The 14,819-nt window shown below is 43.4% G+C and overlaps 6 pseudogenes; all 6 read right to left on the bottom strand.

Annotated features, from left to right (window-relative positions):
* Positions 1–604: 604 nt before the first annotated feature.
* LOC148268337 (5S ribosomal RNA) lies at positions 605–723 on the bottom strand (annotated as a pseudogene).
* A 1,727-nt stretch (positions 724–2,450) lies between these two features.
* On the bottom strand, positions 2,451–2,569 carry LOC148268338 (5S ribosomal RNA; annotated as a pseudogene).
* An 819-nt stretch (positions 2,570–3,388) lies between these two features.
* Positions 3,389–3,507, bottom strand: LOC148268339 (5S ribosomal RNA; annotated as a pseudogene).
* Positions 3,508–4,325: 818 nt separating this feature from the next.
* On the bottom strand, positions 4,326–4,444 carry LOC148268340 (5S ribosomal RNA; annotated as a pseudogene).
* A 3,596-nt stretch (positions 4,445–8,040) lies between these two features.
* On the bottom strand, positions 8,041–8,159 carry LOC148268341 (5S ribosomal RNA; annotated as a pseudogene).
* A 3,165-nt stretch (positions 8,160–11,324) lies between these two features.
* Positions 11,325–11,443, bottom strand: LOC148268342 (5S ribosomal RNA; annotated as a pseudogene).
* Between the last annotated feature and the right edge of the window lie 3,376 nt (positions 11,444–14,819).

Consider the following 14,819-nt stretch of genomic DNA (forward strand, 5'->3'; position numbering starts at 1 on the left):
ATCACGTTATGGGATTTAATTGAATGTGCGAAAAATATTAAGCAAAATGCCCCATCATCATGACTCTCGTTTATGAATGGACTGGAGGACTATCGCTCTAGTCCCGCATAACGTGTAATGCCCCGTCTGCAAAAAGAAGGATGTAATACGAGGACATCCTAGGAGGTCCCCAATCCTAGTACTACTCTCACCCAAGCACGCTTAACTGCAAAGTTCTAATGGGATCCAGTGAACTAGAGTTGGTATGATCGCACCCGTTCTAGTTTGCGCCGCAAAGACATATACCCCTTCTCCTTCTCTCTCCCCTCCCATCATTTATTTCACTATGCGCGCACGTCATCTCTGCTTCTAGTTCTAATATCAAGCAAAATGCCTCGGCACCTCAATTTATGCCCATATGAACGGATCGCCCGCCACACCTATGTTTTCATTGTTTTATTGTGTAAGATGCTCACAATGACATTCTTATAACGTGATGGGTTTTAATTGAATGCACGAAAAATATTAAGCAAAATGCCCTGACGCCGTGACTCACGTTTAAGATTGAACTGACGGACTGTCGATCCGGTCCCGCGTAACTTTTAACACCCTGTCTGCAAAAAAAAGGGTGCAACACGAGGACTTCTAAGGAGGTCACCCATCCTAGTACTACTATCGCTCAAACACGCTTAACTGTGGAGTTCTGATGGGATTTGGTGAATTAGTGCTGGTATGATCGCACTCGTTCCAATTCGCGCTACAAATACATATACACCTTCTCCTTGCCTCCCCCCTCCCTTCATTTGTTTCGCTATGTGCGCGCACCTCACCTCTGCTTCTAGTTCTAATATCAAAGAAAATATCTCGGTGTCTCGACTCATGCCTGTATGAATAGATCAACCACCGCACCTCTGTTTTTATTGTTATACTATATAAGATACTCGTAATAACATTCTTATCATGTGAAGGACTTTAATTAAATGCATAAAAAATATTAAGCAAAATGTCCCGACGCCGTTACTCACATTTGCGAATTAACTGGCAGACTGTCGGTCCGGTCCCACGTATCGTTTAATGCCCCGTCTACAAAACGAAGGGTGCAACACAAGGACTTCCAAAGAGGTCACCCATCCTAGTACTACTCTCGCCCAAAAATGCTTAATTATAGAGTTCTAATTGGATCCGGTGAATTAGTGCTAGTATGATCGAATCCGTTCCATTTCGCACTGTAAATACATATACCCCTTCTGCTTCCCTCCCCCCTCCCATCATTTTTTTTGCTATGAATTCTAATATCAAGTGAAATGTTCTGGCAGCTCGACTCCCACCCAGATGAAATGACCACCCGCCGCACCTTGTTTTTCGTTGTTCTAAAATGTAAGATGCTTGTAATGAGACTCTTATAACATGGTGGACTATAAATGAATGCACAAAAAATATTAAGCAAAATACCTTGACGTCGCCACTCACTTTTGCGAATGAACCAACGGATCGAGGTTCCAGTCGGGTGTATCGTTTATTACCTCATGTGTAAAAAAATAAGTGCAACAAGAGGACTTTCCAACATGTCAACCATCTTAGTACTACTCTCACTAAAGGACACTTAACTGTAGAGTTCTTATGGGATTCGATGTATTAGTGATGGTCTAATTACACCCGTCACATTCCCCGCTACAAATACATGTACTCCTTCTCCTTCCCTCCCACCTCCCTTCATTTGTTTCACTGTACGCACACACCTCACCTCTGCTTCTAGTTCTAATATCAAGCAAAATGCCCTAGTGCCTCGACTCATGCCCATATGAACAGATCCCCAGCCGCACCTCTATTTTTGTTGTTCTACTTTGCAAGATACTCATAATAACACTCTTATCACATGATGATAATTGAATGCACTAAAAATATTAAGCAAAATGCCCCAGCACCGTGACTCACATTTGTGAATGAACTGGTGGACCATCGCTCTAGTCCTGTGTAACATTTAACGCCCCATTTGCAAAAAGAAGGGTGCAACACGAGGACTTCAAAAGAGGTCACCCATTTTAGTACTACTCTCGCCCAAAAATACTTAACTGCAGAGTTCTGATGGGATCGGTGAATTAGTGCTTGTATGATTGCATCAGTTCCATTTCGCACTACAAATATATATACCCCTTCTCCTTCCCACCCCCTCTCGTCATTTGTTTCACTGTACGCGCACACCCCACCTCTTCTTCTAGTTCTAATATCAAGCAAAATGCCCCGATGCCTCGACTCATGCCCATATGAACGGATTGGCCGCTACACCTCTCTTTTCGTTGTTCTACTATGTACAATACTCGTAATAACACTCTTATCACGTGATGGGCTTTAATTGAATCCACAAAAAATATTAAGCAAAATGCCCCGACGTTGTGACTCACGTTTGCGAATGAAATGGCAAGCTATTCCTCTGATCTCGCATAACGTTTAACACCCCGCCTACAAAAAGAAGGGTGCAACACGATGACTTCCTGAGAGGTCACCCATCCTAGTACTATTCTCACCTAAAAACACTTAACTGCGGAGTTCTGATGGGATCCGGTGAATTAGTGCTGGTATGATCGCACCCGTTCTATTTTGTGCTGCAAGTACATGTACCCCTTCTCCTTCCCTCCCCCCTCCCGTCATTTTTTTTGTTGTGCGCGCACCCCGCACCTCTTCTTCTAATTTTAATTTCAAGCAAAATGCCCTGGCAACTTGACTCACAGCCAGATGAAGTGACCGCCCACCGCAGCTCATTTTTCGTTGTTCTACTATGTAAGATGCTCATAATGAGACACTTATAACGTGGTGGACTATAAATGAATGCACAAAAAATATTAAGCAAAATGCCATAATGCCGCGACTCACGTTTGCGAATGAACAAACGAACCGTGGTTCCTTTCGCACGTAACCTTTATTGCCTCATGTGCAAAGAAACAGGTGCAACACAAGGACTTTTCAAGAGGTTAACCATCTAAGAACTACTCTCACCAAAGGATACTTAACTGCAGAGTTCTTATGGGATTCAGAGGAATAGTGCTGGTCTGATAGCACTCGTCCCATTCTACACTATAAATGCATGTGCCCCTTCTCCTTCCCTCCCCCCTCCCATCATTTGTTTTGCTATACGCGCACACGTCACCTCTGCTTCTAGTTCTAATATCAATAAAAATACCCCGACGCCTCGACTCATGCCCATATAAACGGATCATCTGCCACACCTCTGTTTTCGTTGTTTTACTATGTAAGATACTAATAATAATACTCTTACCACGTGATGAGCTTTAATTCAATGCACGAAAAATATTAAGCAAAATGCCCCTGCACCATGACTCACATTCGCAAATGAACTGGTGGACTGTCGCTCTGGTCCCACGTAACATTTAATGCCCCATCTGCAAAAAGAAGGGTGCAACACGAGGACTTCTAAGGAGGTCACCCATCCTAGTACTACTCTCACCCAAACATGTTTAACTGCGGAGTTCTGATGGAATACGATTAATTAGTGCTGGTATGATCGCACCCTTTACATTTTTTGCTGCAAATACATGTACCCCTTCTCCTTTCCTCCCCCCTCCCGTCATTATTTTCGATGTGCACGCACCCCACACCTCTTCTTCTAATTCTAATTTCAAGCGAAATACCTCGACACCTCAACTCACGCCCAAATGAAATGACCGCCCGCTGCACCTCATCTTTTCATTATTCTACTATCTAAAATGCTCATAACGAGACTCTTATAATGTAATGGACTATAAATGAATGCACAAAAAGTATTAAGCAAAATGCTCTAACGTCGCGACTCACGTCTGTGAATGAACCGACAGACTGTGGTTCCTTTCGCCCGTAACGTTTATTGCATCGTGTACAATGAAACAGGTGCAACACGAGGACTTTTGAAGAGATCAACCATCTAAGAACTACTCTCACTAAAGGACACTTAACTGCAAAGTTCTTACAGGATTCAGTGCACTAGTGCTGGTGAGATAGCACCCGTCCCATTCTACACTACAAATACATGTGCCCCTTCTCCTTCCTTCCCTCCTCTCATCATTTATTTTGCTGTACGTGCACGCCTCACCTCTGCTTCTAGTTCTAATATCAAGGGAAATGCCCTGATGCCTCGACTCATGCCCATATAAACGAATTACCCACCGTAACTCTGTTTTTGTTGTTCTACTATGTAAGATACTCGTAATAACACTCTTATCACGTAATGGACTTTAATTGAATGCACAAAAAATACTAAGCAAAATGCCCCGACACCGTGGCTCACATTTGCGAATGAACCGACGGACTATCGCTTTGGTCTTGCGTAATGTTTAATGCTCCGTCTGCAAAAAAAAGGGCAACACGAGGACTTCCCAGTAGGTCACCCATCTTAATACTACTCTCGCCAAAGAACACTTAACTGCGGAGTTCTGATGGGATCCGATGAATTAGTGCTGGTGTGATCGCAGTCGTTCTAGTTCATGTCACAAATACATATACCCCTTCTCCTTCCCTCCCCCCACCCGTAATTTGTTTCGTTGTACGCACACACTTCATTTCGTCTTCTACTTCTAATATCAAGCGAATTATTCCAGTGCTTCGACTAATACCCATATGAACGGATCACCCGCCATACCTCTGTTTTCGTTGTTCTACAATGTAAGATACTCGTAAGAACACTCATATCACGTGATGGGCTTTAGTTGAATGCACGAAAAATATTAAGCAAAATGCCCTGGAGTCGTGACTCACATTTACGAATGAACTGGCAGACCGTCACTTCGATCCCACATAAAGTTTAATGCCTTGTCTGTAAAAAGAATGATGCAATATGAGGACTTTCCAGCAAGTCACCAACCCTAGTACTACTCTCACTTGAGCACGCTTAATTGCGAATTTCTGATGGGATCTAGAGAACTTGTGCTTGTATGATCGCACCCTTTATTGTTTGCACCGCAAATATATATGATGCTTCTCATTTCCTCTCCCTTTCAGTCATTTGTTTCGCTGTACGCGAACCTCACCTCTGCTTCTTGTTCTAATATCAAGCGAAATACTCCAGTGCCTCGACTTATGCCCATATGAATGGATCGCTTGTTGCACCTCGTTTTTTATTGTTCTACTATTTAAGATACTCACAATGACACTCTCATCACATGATGGGCTTTAGTTAAATGCGCAAAAAATATTAAGCAAAATACTCCGGCACCGTGACTCGCATTTGCGAATGAACTAGCAGACCATCGCTCTGGTCCTGAGTAATGTTTAATGCCCCGTCTGCAAAAAGAAGGGTGCAACACGAGAACTTCTTAGTAGGTAACCCATCCTAGTACTACTCTCGCCCAAGAATGCATAACTGCTGAGTTCTGATGGATACGGTGAACTAGTGCTGGTATGATCACACCTTTTTTATTTTGCGTCGCAAATACATATACCCCTTATCTTTCCCTCTCCCTTCCCATCACTTGTTTTGTTGTACGCGCACCTCACCTCTGCTTCTAGTTTTAATATCAAACGAAATGCCCCACGCCTCGACTCATGCCCATATAAAAGGATCGCCTGCCACATCTCAATTTTTGTTGTTCTACTATGTAAGATACTCACAATGACACTCTTATCATCTAATGGGCTTTAATTGAATGCGCGAAAAATATTGAGCAAAATGCCCTGGCGCCGTGACTCACATTTGCAAATGAACCATCGGACTGTCGCTCTAGTCCCACGTAACTTTAATGCCCTGTCTGCAAAAAGAAGGGTGCAACACGAGGACTTCCAAGGAGGTTACCCATCCTAGTGCTACTCTTACCCAAGCACGCTTAACTGCGTAGTTCTAATGGGATCCGATGAAATGGTGTTGGTTTGATCGCACCTATTCTAATTTGCAGTGCAAGTACATATATCCCTTCTCCTTCACTCTCCCCTTTCGTCAGTTGTTTCGCTGTCCGTGCACCTAATATCAAGAAAAATGTCCCAACGCCTCGACTAACATCCATATGGACAGATCGCGCCGCATCTCATTTTTCGTTGTTCTACTATGTAAGATGCTCGCAATGACACTCTTATATTGTGATAGGTTTTAATTGAATGCACGAAAAATATTAAGCAAAATGTCCCGGCGCCATGACTCACATTTGCGAATGAATCGGCAGACCGTTGCTCCCATCCCATGTAACATTTAACGCCCCGTCTGCAAAAAGAAGGGTTCACCACGAGCACTTCCCAAAAGGTCACCCATCCTAGAACTACTCCCACACAAACACGCTTAACTGTGGAGTTCTGATGGGATTCGGTAAACTAATGCTAGTATGATCGCAGCCACTCTATTTCGTGCCCCAAATGCCTATACCCCTTCTCCTTCCCTCTCCCCTCCTGTCATTTGTTTCGCTATGCGCGCATTTCACCTCTGCTTCTAATTCTAATATCAAGTGAAATGCTCTGCCGCCCTGACTCATGCCCATATGAATGAAACGCCGGTCGCACCTTATTTTTCGTTATTCTACTATGTAAGATGCTCACAAAGACACTCTTATCATGTGGTGGGCTTTAATGAAATGTGCAAAAAAATATTAAGAAAAATGCATCGGCAGCGTGACTCACGTTTGTGAATGAACCAATGGACCGTCGTTTCGGTCCCGCATAATATTTAACGCCCTGTTTGCAAAAATAAGGGTGAAACACGAGGACTTCCCAGGAGGTCACCCATCCTAGTACTACTCTCGCCGAAGCATGCTAAACTGCGTAATTCTGATGGGATCCGGTGAACTAGTACTGGTATGATTGCACATGTTTTATTTTGTGCCACAAATACATATACCTCTTCTCCGTCCCTCTCCCCTCCCATCATTTGTTTTACTGTGCTCGCACCTCACCCTGCTTCTAGTTCTAATATCAAGTGAAATGCCCCGGCGTCTCGACTCATGCCCATATGAACAGAATGCCCGCCACACCTAGTTTTTTGTTATTCTACAATTTAAGATACTCGCAACGACACTCTTATCACGTGATGGACTTTAATTGAATGTGTGAAAAATATTAAGCAAAATGCCCAGGCGCCGTGACTCATATTTACGAATGAACCGGTGGACCGTCGCTCTGGTCCCGTGTAACGTTTAATGCCTCGTCTGTAAAAAGAATGGAGCAACACAAGGACTTCTAAAGAGGTCACCCATGCTAGTACTATCCATGCCCAAAAAAGCTTAACTGCGGAGTTCTGATAGGATCTGGTGAATTAGTGCTGGTATGATCGCATCTGTTCCATCTCACACTGCAAATACATATACCCATTCTCCTTCCCTCCCCCCCCATCATTTTTTTCACTTTGCACGAACCTCGCACCTCTGCTTCTAATTCTAATATCAAGTGAAATGATCCAGTGGCTCGACTCACGCCTAGATGAACGGACCGCTCCCCGCACCTCATTTTTTATTGTTATACTATGTAAGATTCTCGTAATGAGACTCTTATAACGTGGTGGACTACAAATTAATGCACTAAAAATATTAAGAAAAATGCCCTGACGTCGCAACTCACATTTGCAAATGAACCGACAGACCGTTGTTCCCATCGGGCATAACATTTATTTCCTCGTGTGCAAATAAATAGGGGCAGCAAGAGGACTTTACAAGAGGTCAACCATCTTAGTACTACTCTCACCAAAGGACACTTAACTACAGAGTTCTTATGGGATTCGGTGCATTAGTGTTGGTCTAATCGCACCTGTCTCAATCCGCACTATAAATGCATGTGCCCCTTTTCCTTCCCTCCCCCCTTCTGTCATTTGTTTCACTCTACGCACACACCTCACCTCAACTTCTAGTTCTAATATCAAGCGAAATACCCTGCTCCTCAACTCATGCCCATATGAATGGATTACCTGCCATACCTTTGTTTTCGTTGTTCTACTATGTAAGATACTCGTAATAGTGATCTTATCACGTTATGAGCTTTAATTGAATGCATGAAAAATATTAAGAAAAATGCTCCGACGCTGTGACTCATGTTTGCGAATGAACAAGCAAACCATCGCTCTGGTCCTGCGTAATGTTTAATGCCCTATCTGCAAAAAGAAGGGTGCAACACGAGAACTTCCAAAGAGGTCACCCATCCTAGTACTACTCTCGCCCAAAAATGCTTAATTGTGGAGTTCTGATGGGATCCAGTGAATTAGTGCCGGTATGATCACATTTGTTCCATTTCGCGCTACAAATACATATACCCCTTCTCCTTCCCTCCCCCCTCCAGTTATTTTTTTGGCTGTGTGCGAACCCCACACCTCTGCTTCTAATTCTAATATCAAGCGAAATGCCCCAGCGACTCGACTGATGCCCAGATGAACGAACCGCTCGTCGCACCTCATGTTTCATTGTTCTACTATGTAAGATGCTCGTAATGAGAGTCTTATGCTCGTAATGCCCTGACGCCACGACTCACATTTGCGAACGAATTGATGGACCTTAGTTTCGGTCGTGCGTAACGTTTATTTCTTTATGTGCAAAAAATAGGTGCGTGTACACTGCACCTCTACTTCTCGTTCTAATATCAAGTAAAATATCCCGACGCCGTGACTAACATTTGCGAATAAACCAGCGAACCATAGTTTCAGTCGCGCATAACGTTTATTGTGTTGTGTGCAAAAAAAACAAGTGTAACACGAGGACTTTTCAAGAGGTCAGCCATCTTAATACTACTCTCACCAAAGGACACTTAACTGCATAGTTCTTATGGGATTCGGTGCATTAGTGCTGATCTGATCTCACCCGTCCCATTCCGTGCTACAAATGCATGTGCCCTTTCTCATTTCCTCCCTTTGCCCGTCATTTTCTTCGTTGTACATGCACACTTCACCTTTGCTTCTAGTTCTAATATCAAGCGAAATGCTCCGGCGCCTCGACTCATGCCCATATGAACGGATTGCCCGCCGCACTTCTATTTTTATTGTTCTACTATGTAAGATACTCGTAATAATACTCTTATAACGTGAAGAGCTTTAATTGAATGCATGAAAAATATTAAGCAAAATGCCCCGATGCTGTGGCTCACGTTTGGGAATGAATCGGCAGATCATTGCTCTGATCCCGCGAATGTTTATTGCCCTATCTGTAAAAAGAAAGGTGCAACACGAGGACTTCCCAGGAAGTCACCCATCCTAGTACTACTCTCGCGTAAAAATACTTAACTGCAGAGTTTTGATGGGATCCGACAAACTAGTTCTAGTATGATCACACCCATTCCATTTCGCGCTGCAAATAGATATACCCCTTCTCATTCCCTGCCCCCTTTTGGAATTTTTCTCATTGTGCGTGCATCCTGCACCTCTTCTTCTAATTCTAATATCAAGTGAAATGTCCGACGGCTCGACTCACGCCCAGATGAACGAACCGCCTGTCGCACCCCATTTTTCGTAGTTCTACTATGAAAGATGGTCGTAATGACACTCTTATCACGTGGTAGAATAATAATGAATGCACAAAAAATATTAAACAAAATGCCCTGATGCCACGACTCACATTTGCAAATGACTTCACGAATTGTTGTTTCGGTCGTGCGTAACGTTTATTTCCTCTTGTGCACAGAAACAGGTGCAACACAAGGACTTTCCAAGAAGTCAACCATCTTAATATTACTCTCACCCAATGACACTTAACTGCAGAGTTCTTATGGGATTCGATGCATTAGTGCTGGTATTATCGCACCCGTCCAGTTCCGTGCTACAAGTGCATGTACCCCTTCTCCTTCCCTCCCCCCTCCCGCCATTTGTTTCACTGTGCGTGCATACCTCATCTCTGCTTCTAGTTCAAATATCAAGCGAAATACCCCAGTTCCTCGACTCATGCCCATATGAACGGATCGCCCGCTGCACCACGATTTTCGTTGTTCTACTATATAAGATACTGGTAATAACACTCTTATCCTGTGATGGGCTTTAATTAAATTCACGAAAAATATTAAACAAAATGCCCCGGCGCCGTGACTCACGTTTGCGAATGAACTGGTGGACTGTCGCTCCGGTCTCGCGTAATGTTTAACGCCCCATCTGAAAAAAGAAGGGTGCAACATAAGGACTTTTCAGGAGGTCACCCATCCTAGTTCTAGTCTCGCCCAAAAATGCTTAACTGCAGAGTTCTGATGGGATACGGTGAATTAGTGCGGGTATGATTGCACTCATTCTATTTCGCACTGCAAATAGATATACCCCTATTCTTTTCCTCCCCCCTATTGTCATTTTTTTCGCTGTGCGCGCACCCTGCACCTTTACCTCTAATTCTAATATCAAGTGTAATACCCCGGCAGCTCGACTCACGCCCAGATGAACAGACCGTCCGTCGCACCTCGTTTTTTATTATTCTACTATGTAAGCTGCTCGTAATGACACTCTTATCACGTGGTAGACTATAAATGAATGCACGAAAAATATTAAGAAAAATTCCATGGCGTCGAGACTTACACTGACGAATGAACCTGTGGACCGCATCTTCGATCATGTGTAATATTTAACGCTCCATCCAGAAAAAGATGGGTGCAACACGAGGATTAAGTTGGATTCTAAGGATACTTAACTGCAGAGTTCTTATGGGATTCAGTGCATTAGTGCTAGACTGATCGCACCCATCCCATTCCCCACTACAAATGCATTTGCCCTTTCGCCTTCCCCCCCCCTCCCCCCGATCATTTGTATCACTGTACACGAACACCTCACATCTGTTTCTAGCTTTAATATGAAATAAAATGCCCCGGCCACGCCCAGATGAACAGATCGCTTGCCGCACCTCTCTTTTCATTGTTCAACTATGTAAGATACTCGTAATAACACTCTTATTACGTGGTGGGCTATAATTGAATGCACGAATAATATTTTAAAAAATGCTCCGGTGCCGTGACTCACATTTGCGAATGAACCAGCAAATTGTCACTCTGGTCCCGCGTAATATTTAATGCCCTGCCCAAGCACGCTTAATTGTGAAATTTTGATGGGATCTAGTGAATTAATGCTGGTATGATTAAACTTATTCTAATTTGTGCTGCAAATATATATATTCCTTCTCCTTCTTACCCCACTACCGTCAAATATTTCATTGTGCATTAATACCGCACATCTGCTTCTAATTCTAATATCAAAGGAAATGCACCAGCGCCTCGACCCATGCCCATATGAAAGGATCACCTGTCGCACCTCTGTTTTCGTTGTTCTACTATGTAAGATACTCATAATAACACTTTTATTACATGATTTGCTTTAATTGAATGCACGAAAAAAATTAAGCAAAATGCCCCGGCATCGTGACTCACGTTTGCGAACCGGCAGAATATCGTTCTGGTCCCGCATAACGTTTAATGCCCCATCTGCAAAAAGAAGGGTGCAACACAAGAATTTCCAAAGAGGTTACCCATCCTAGTACTACTATCACCCAAAAATGCTTAACTGCAGTGTTCTGATGGGATCCGGTGAATTAGTGTTAGTATGATCGCACCCGTTCCATTTCACGCTGCAAATAGATATACCCCTTCTCCTTCCCTCCCCCCTCCCATCATTTTTTTTTGTTGTGCGCACACTTTGCACCTCTGCTTCTAATTCTAATATCAAGCAAAATGCCCCAGCGGCTCGACTCACGCCCAAATCAACGGACTACCTGCCGTACCTCATTTTTCCTTGTTTTACTATGTAAGATCGTAATGACACTCTTATCACGTGGTGGATTATAAATGAATGCACAAAAAGACGTTGCAACTCATGTTTGTGAATGAACCGACAGACCGTGGTTTTGGTCGCGCATAACGTTTATTTCCTTGTTTGCACAAAAATAGGTGCAACACGAGGACTTTCTAAGAGGTCAACTATGTTAGTACTACTTTCACCCAAGGACACTTAATTACAGAGTTCTTATGGGATTTGGTGCATTAATGCTGGTATTATCGCACCCGTCCCATTTCGCGCTACAAGTTGTGTCCCTTCTCTTTCCCTCCCCCCTCCCATCATTTGTTTCGTTGTGCGCGCACACCTCGCTTCTGCACCTAGTTCTAATATCAAGCGAAATGCTTTGGCGCCTCGACCCATGCCCATATGAACGGATCACCCGCTGCACCTCTATTTTCGTTGTTCTATTATGTAAGATACTCGTAATAACACTATTTGCACGTGATGGGCTTTAATTGAATGCGAAAAATATATTAAGCAAAATGTCCCGGCACCGTGACTCACGTTTGCAAATGAACTGGCGGATCGTCACTCCGGTCCTACGTAACGTTAAAGCTCCGTCTACAAAAAAAAGGGTGCAACACGAGGACTTCCTAGGAGGTCACCCATCCTAGTACTACTCTCGCCCAAAAATGCTTAACTGCGGAGTTCTGCTGTGATTCGGTGAATTAGTGCTGGTATAAGCGCACTCATTCCATTTCACGCAATAAATAGATATACCCCTTCTCTTTTCCTCCCCCCTCCCATCATTTTTTTCACTGCGCGCACACCCTGCACCTTTTCTTCTAATTCTAATATTAAGCGAAATGCTCCGGCAGCTCGACTCGCGGCCAAATGAATAGACCATCCACCGCACCTCATTTTTTATTATTCTACTATGTAAGCTGCTCATAATTACACTCTTATTACATGGTGGAATATAAATGAATGCACGAAAAATATGAAGCAAAATGCCATGGCGCCAAGACTCACACCGGCGAATGAATCAGTGGACCGCATCTCCGGTCATGCGTAGTGTTTAACGCTCTATCCGAAAAAAGACGAGTGCAACACGAGAATTCAATGGGATCCCAAAGGCACTTAACTGCAGAGTTCTTATGGGATTCAGTGCATTAGTGTTGGACTGATCGCGGCCGTCCCATTCCCCACTACAAATGCATGTGCCACTTCGGCTTCCCTTCCCCCTCTGATAATTTATATCGCTGCACACTCACACCTCACCTCTGTTTTTAGTTTTAATATCAAGACAAATGCCTCAGCGCCTTGACTCACGCCTAAATGAAAGGATTGCCCACCGCACCTCTATTTTTGTTTTTCTACTATATAAGATACTCGTAATAACACTCTTACCACGTGGTGGGCTATAATTGAATACACGAATAATATTAAACAAAATGCCTGGCACCATGACTCATGTTTGCGAATGAACCGGCAGACTGTCACTCCGGTCCCACGTAATGTTTAACACCCTGTTTGAGAAATAAGGGTATAACATGAGAACTTTCTAAGAGTTCACCCATCCTAGTACTACTCCCGCCGAAGCATGCTTAACTGTAGAGTTTTGATGGGATCCAGTGAATTAGTGTTGGTATGATCAAACCTATTATAACTCACGCTTTAAATATATATATATATCCCTTCTCCTTCCCTCCCCCCTCTCGTCATTTGTTTCATTGTGCGAGCACATCGCATGTTTGCTTCTAGTTCTAATATCAAGTGAAAAGCGCCGGCGCCTCGACTAATGCCCATATGAACAGATCATCCACCTCATCTCTGTTTTTATTGTTTTATTATATAAGATACTCGTAATAACACCCTTATCATGTGATGGGCTTTAATTGAATGCACAAAAAATATTAAGTAAAATGCCCTGATGCCGTGACTCACCTTTGCGAATGAACCGGCGGACCATTTTTGTGGTCCTATGTAACGTTTAACACCCCATCTACAAAAATAAGGGTACAACACGAGGACTTTCTATGAGGTCAGCCATCCTAGTACTACTCTCGCCAGAGCATGCTTAACTACGGAGTTCTGATGGGATCCGATGAATTATTGCTAGTATGATCGAAACTGTTCTAGTTCACACCGCGAATACATATACCCCTTCTCGTTCCCTCTCCCCTCTCACCATTTGTTTCGTTGTGCGCGCATACCTCTCCTCTGCTTCTAGTTCTAATATCAAGCGAAATTCCTAGGCGCATCGACTCATGCCCATTTGAATGGATCGCCCGCTGCACCTTTGTTTTCCATGTTCTACTATGTAAGATATTCGTAATAGTACTCGTGTTCCTGATGGGCTTTAATTGAATGCACGAGAAATATTAAGCAAAATGCTCCGACACTGTGACTTACGTTTGCGAATGAACCATTGGACCGTCGCTCTGGTCCTGGGTAATGTTTAATGCTCTGTCTGTAAATAGAAGAGTGCAACACGAGAACTTCCCAAGAGGTCACTCATCGTAGTACTACTTTTGCCCAAAAATGCTTGACAACGGAGTTATGATGGAATCTGATGAATTAGTGCTAGTATGATCACACCCGTTCTATTTCACGCTGCAAATACATATACCCTTTCTCTTTTCCTCCACCCTCTCGTCATTGTTTTCACTATGCGCACACCTCGCACCTCTGCTTATAATTTTAATATCAAATGAAATGCACCGGAGGCTCGACTCACGCCCAGATGAAATGACCGTACGTTGCACCTCGTTTTTCATTGTTCTATAATGTAAGATGCTCGTAATGTGACTATTATAACATGGTGGACTTTAAATGAATGCACGAAAAATATTAACCAAAATGCCCTGACACTGCGACTCATGTTTACGAATGAACCGACGGTTCTCGTGTGTGACATTTATTGCCTCGTGTGCAAAGAAACAGGTGCAACATGAGGACTTTCCAAGAGGTCAACAATCTTAGAATTACTCTCACCAAAGGACACTTAAGTGCAGAGTTCCTATGGGATTCGGTGCATTAGTGCTGGTCTTATCACACCCGTCCCATTCCCCTCTATAAATGCATGTACCCCTTCTCCTTCCCTCTCCCCTCCAGTCATTTTTTTCATTGTAAGCTCACACCTCACCTCTACTTCTAGTTCTAATATCAAGCAAAATGCCCCGGTACCTCGATTCATGCCCATATGAACGGA

This window comes from Carica papaya, chromosome 3 (genome assembly GCF_054855325.1).
Source record: "Carica papaya isolate Zhongbai chromosome 3, ASM5485532v1, whole genome shotgun sequence".
Classification (NCBI taxonomy): domain Eukaryota; kingdom Viridiplantae; phylum Streptophyta; class Magnoliopsida; order Brassicales; family Caricaceae; genus Carica; species Carica papaya.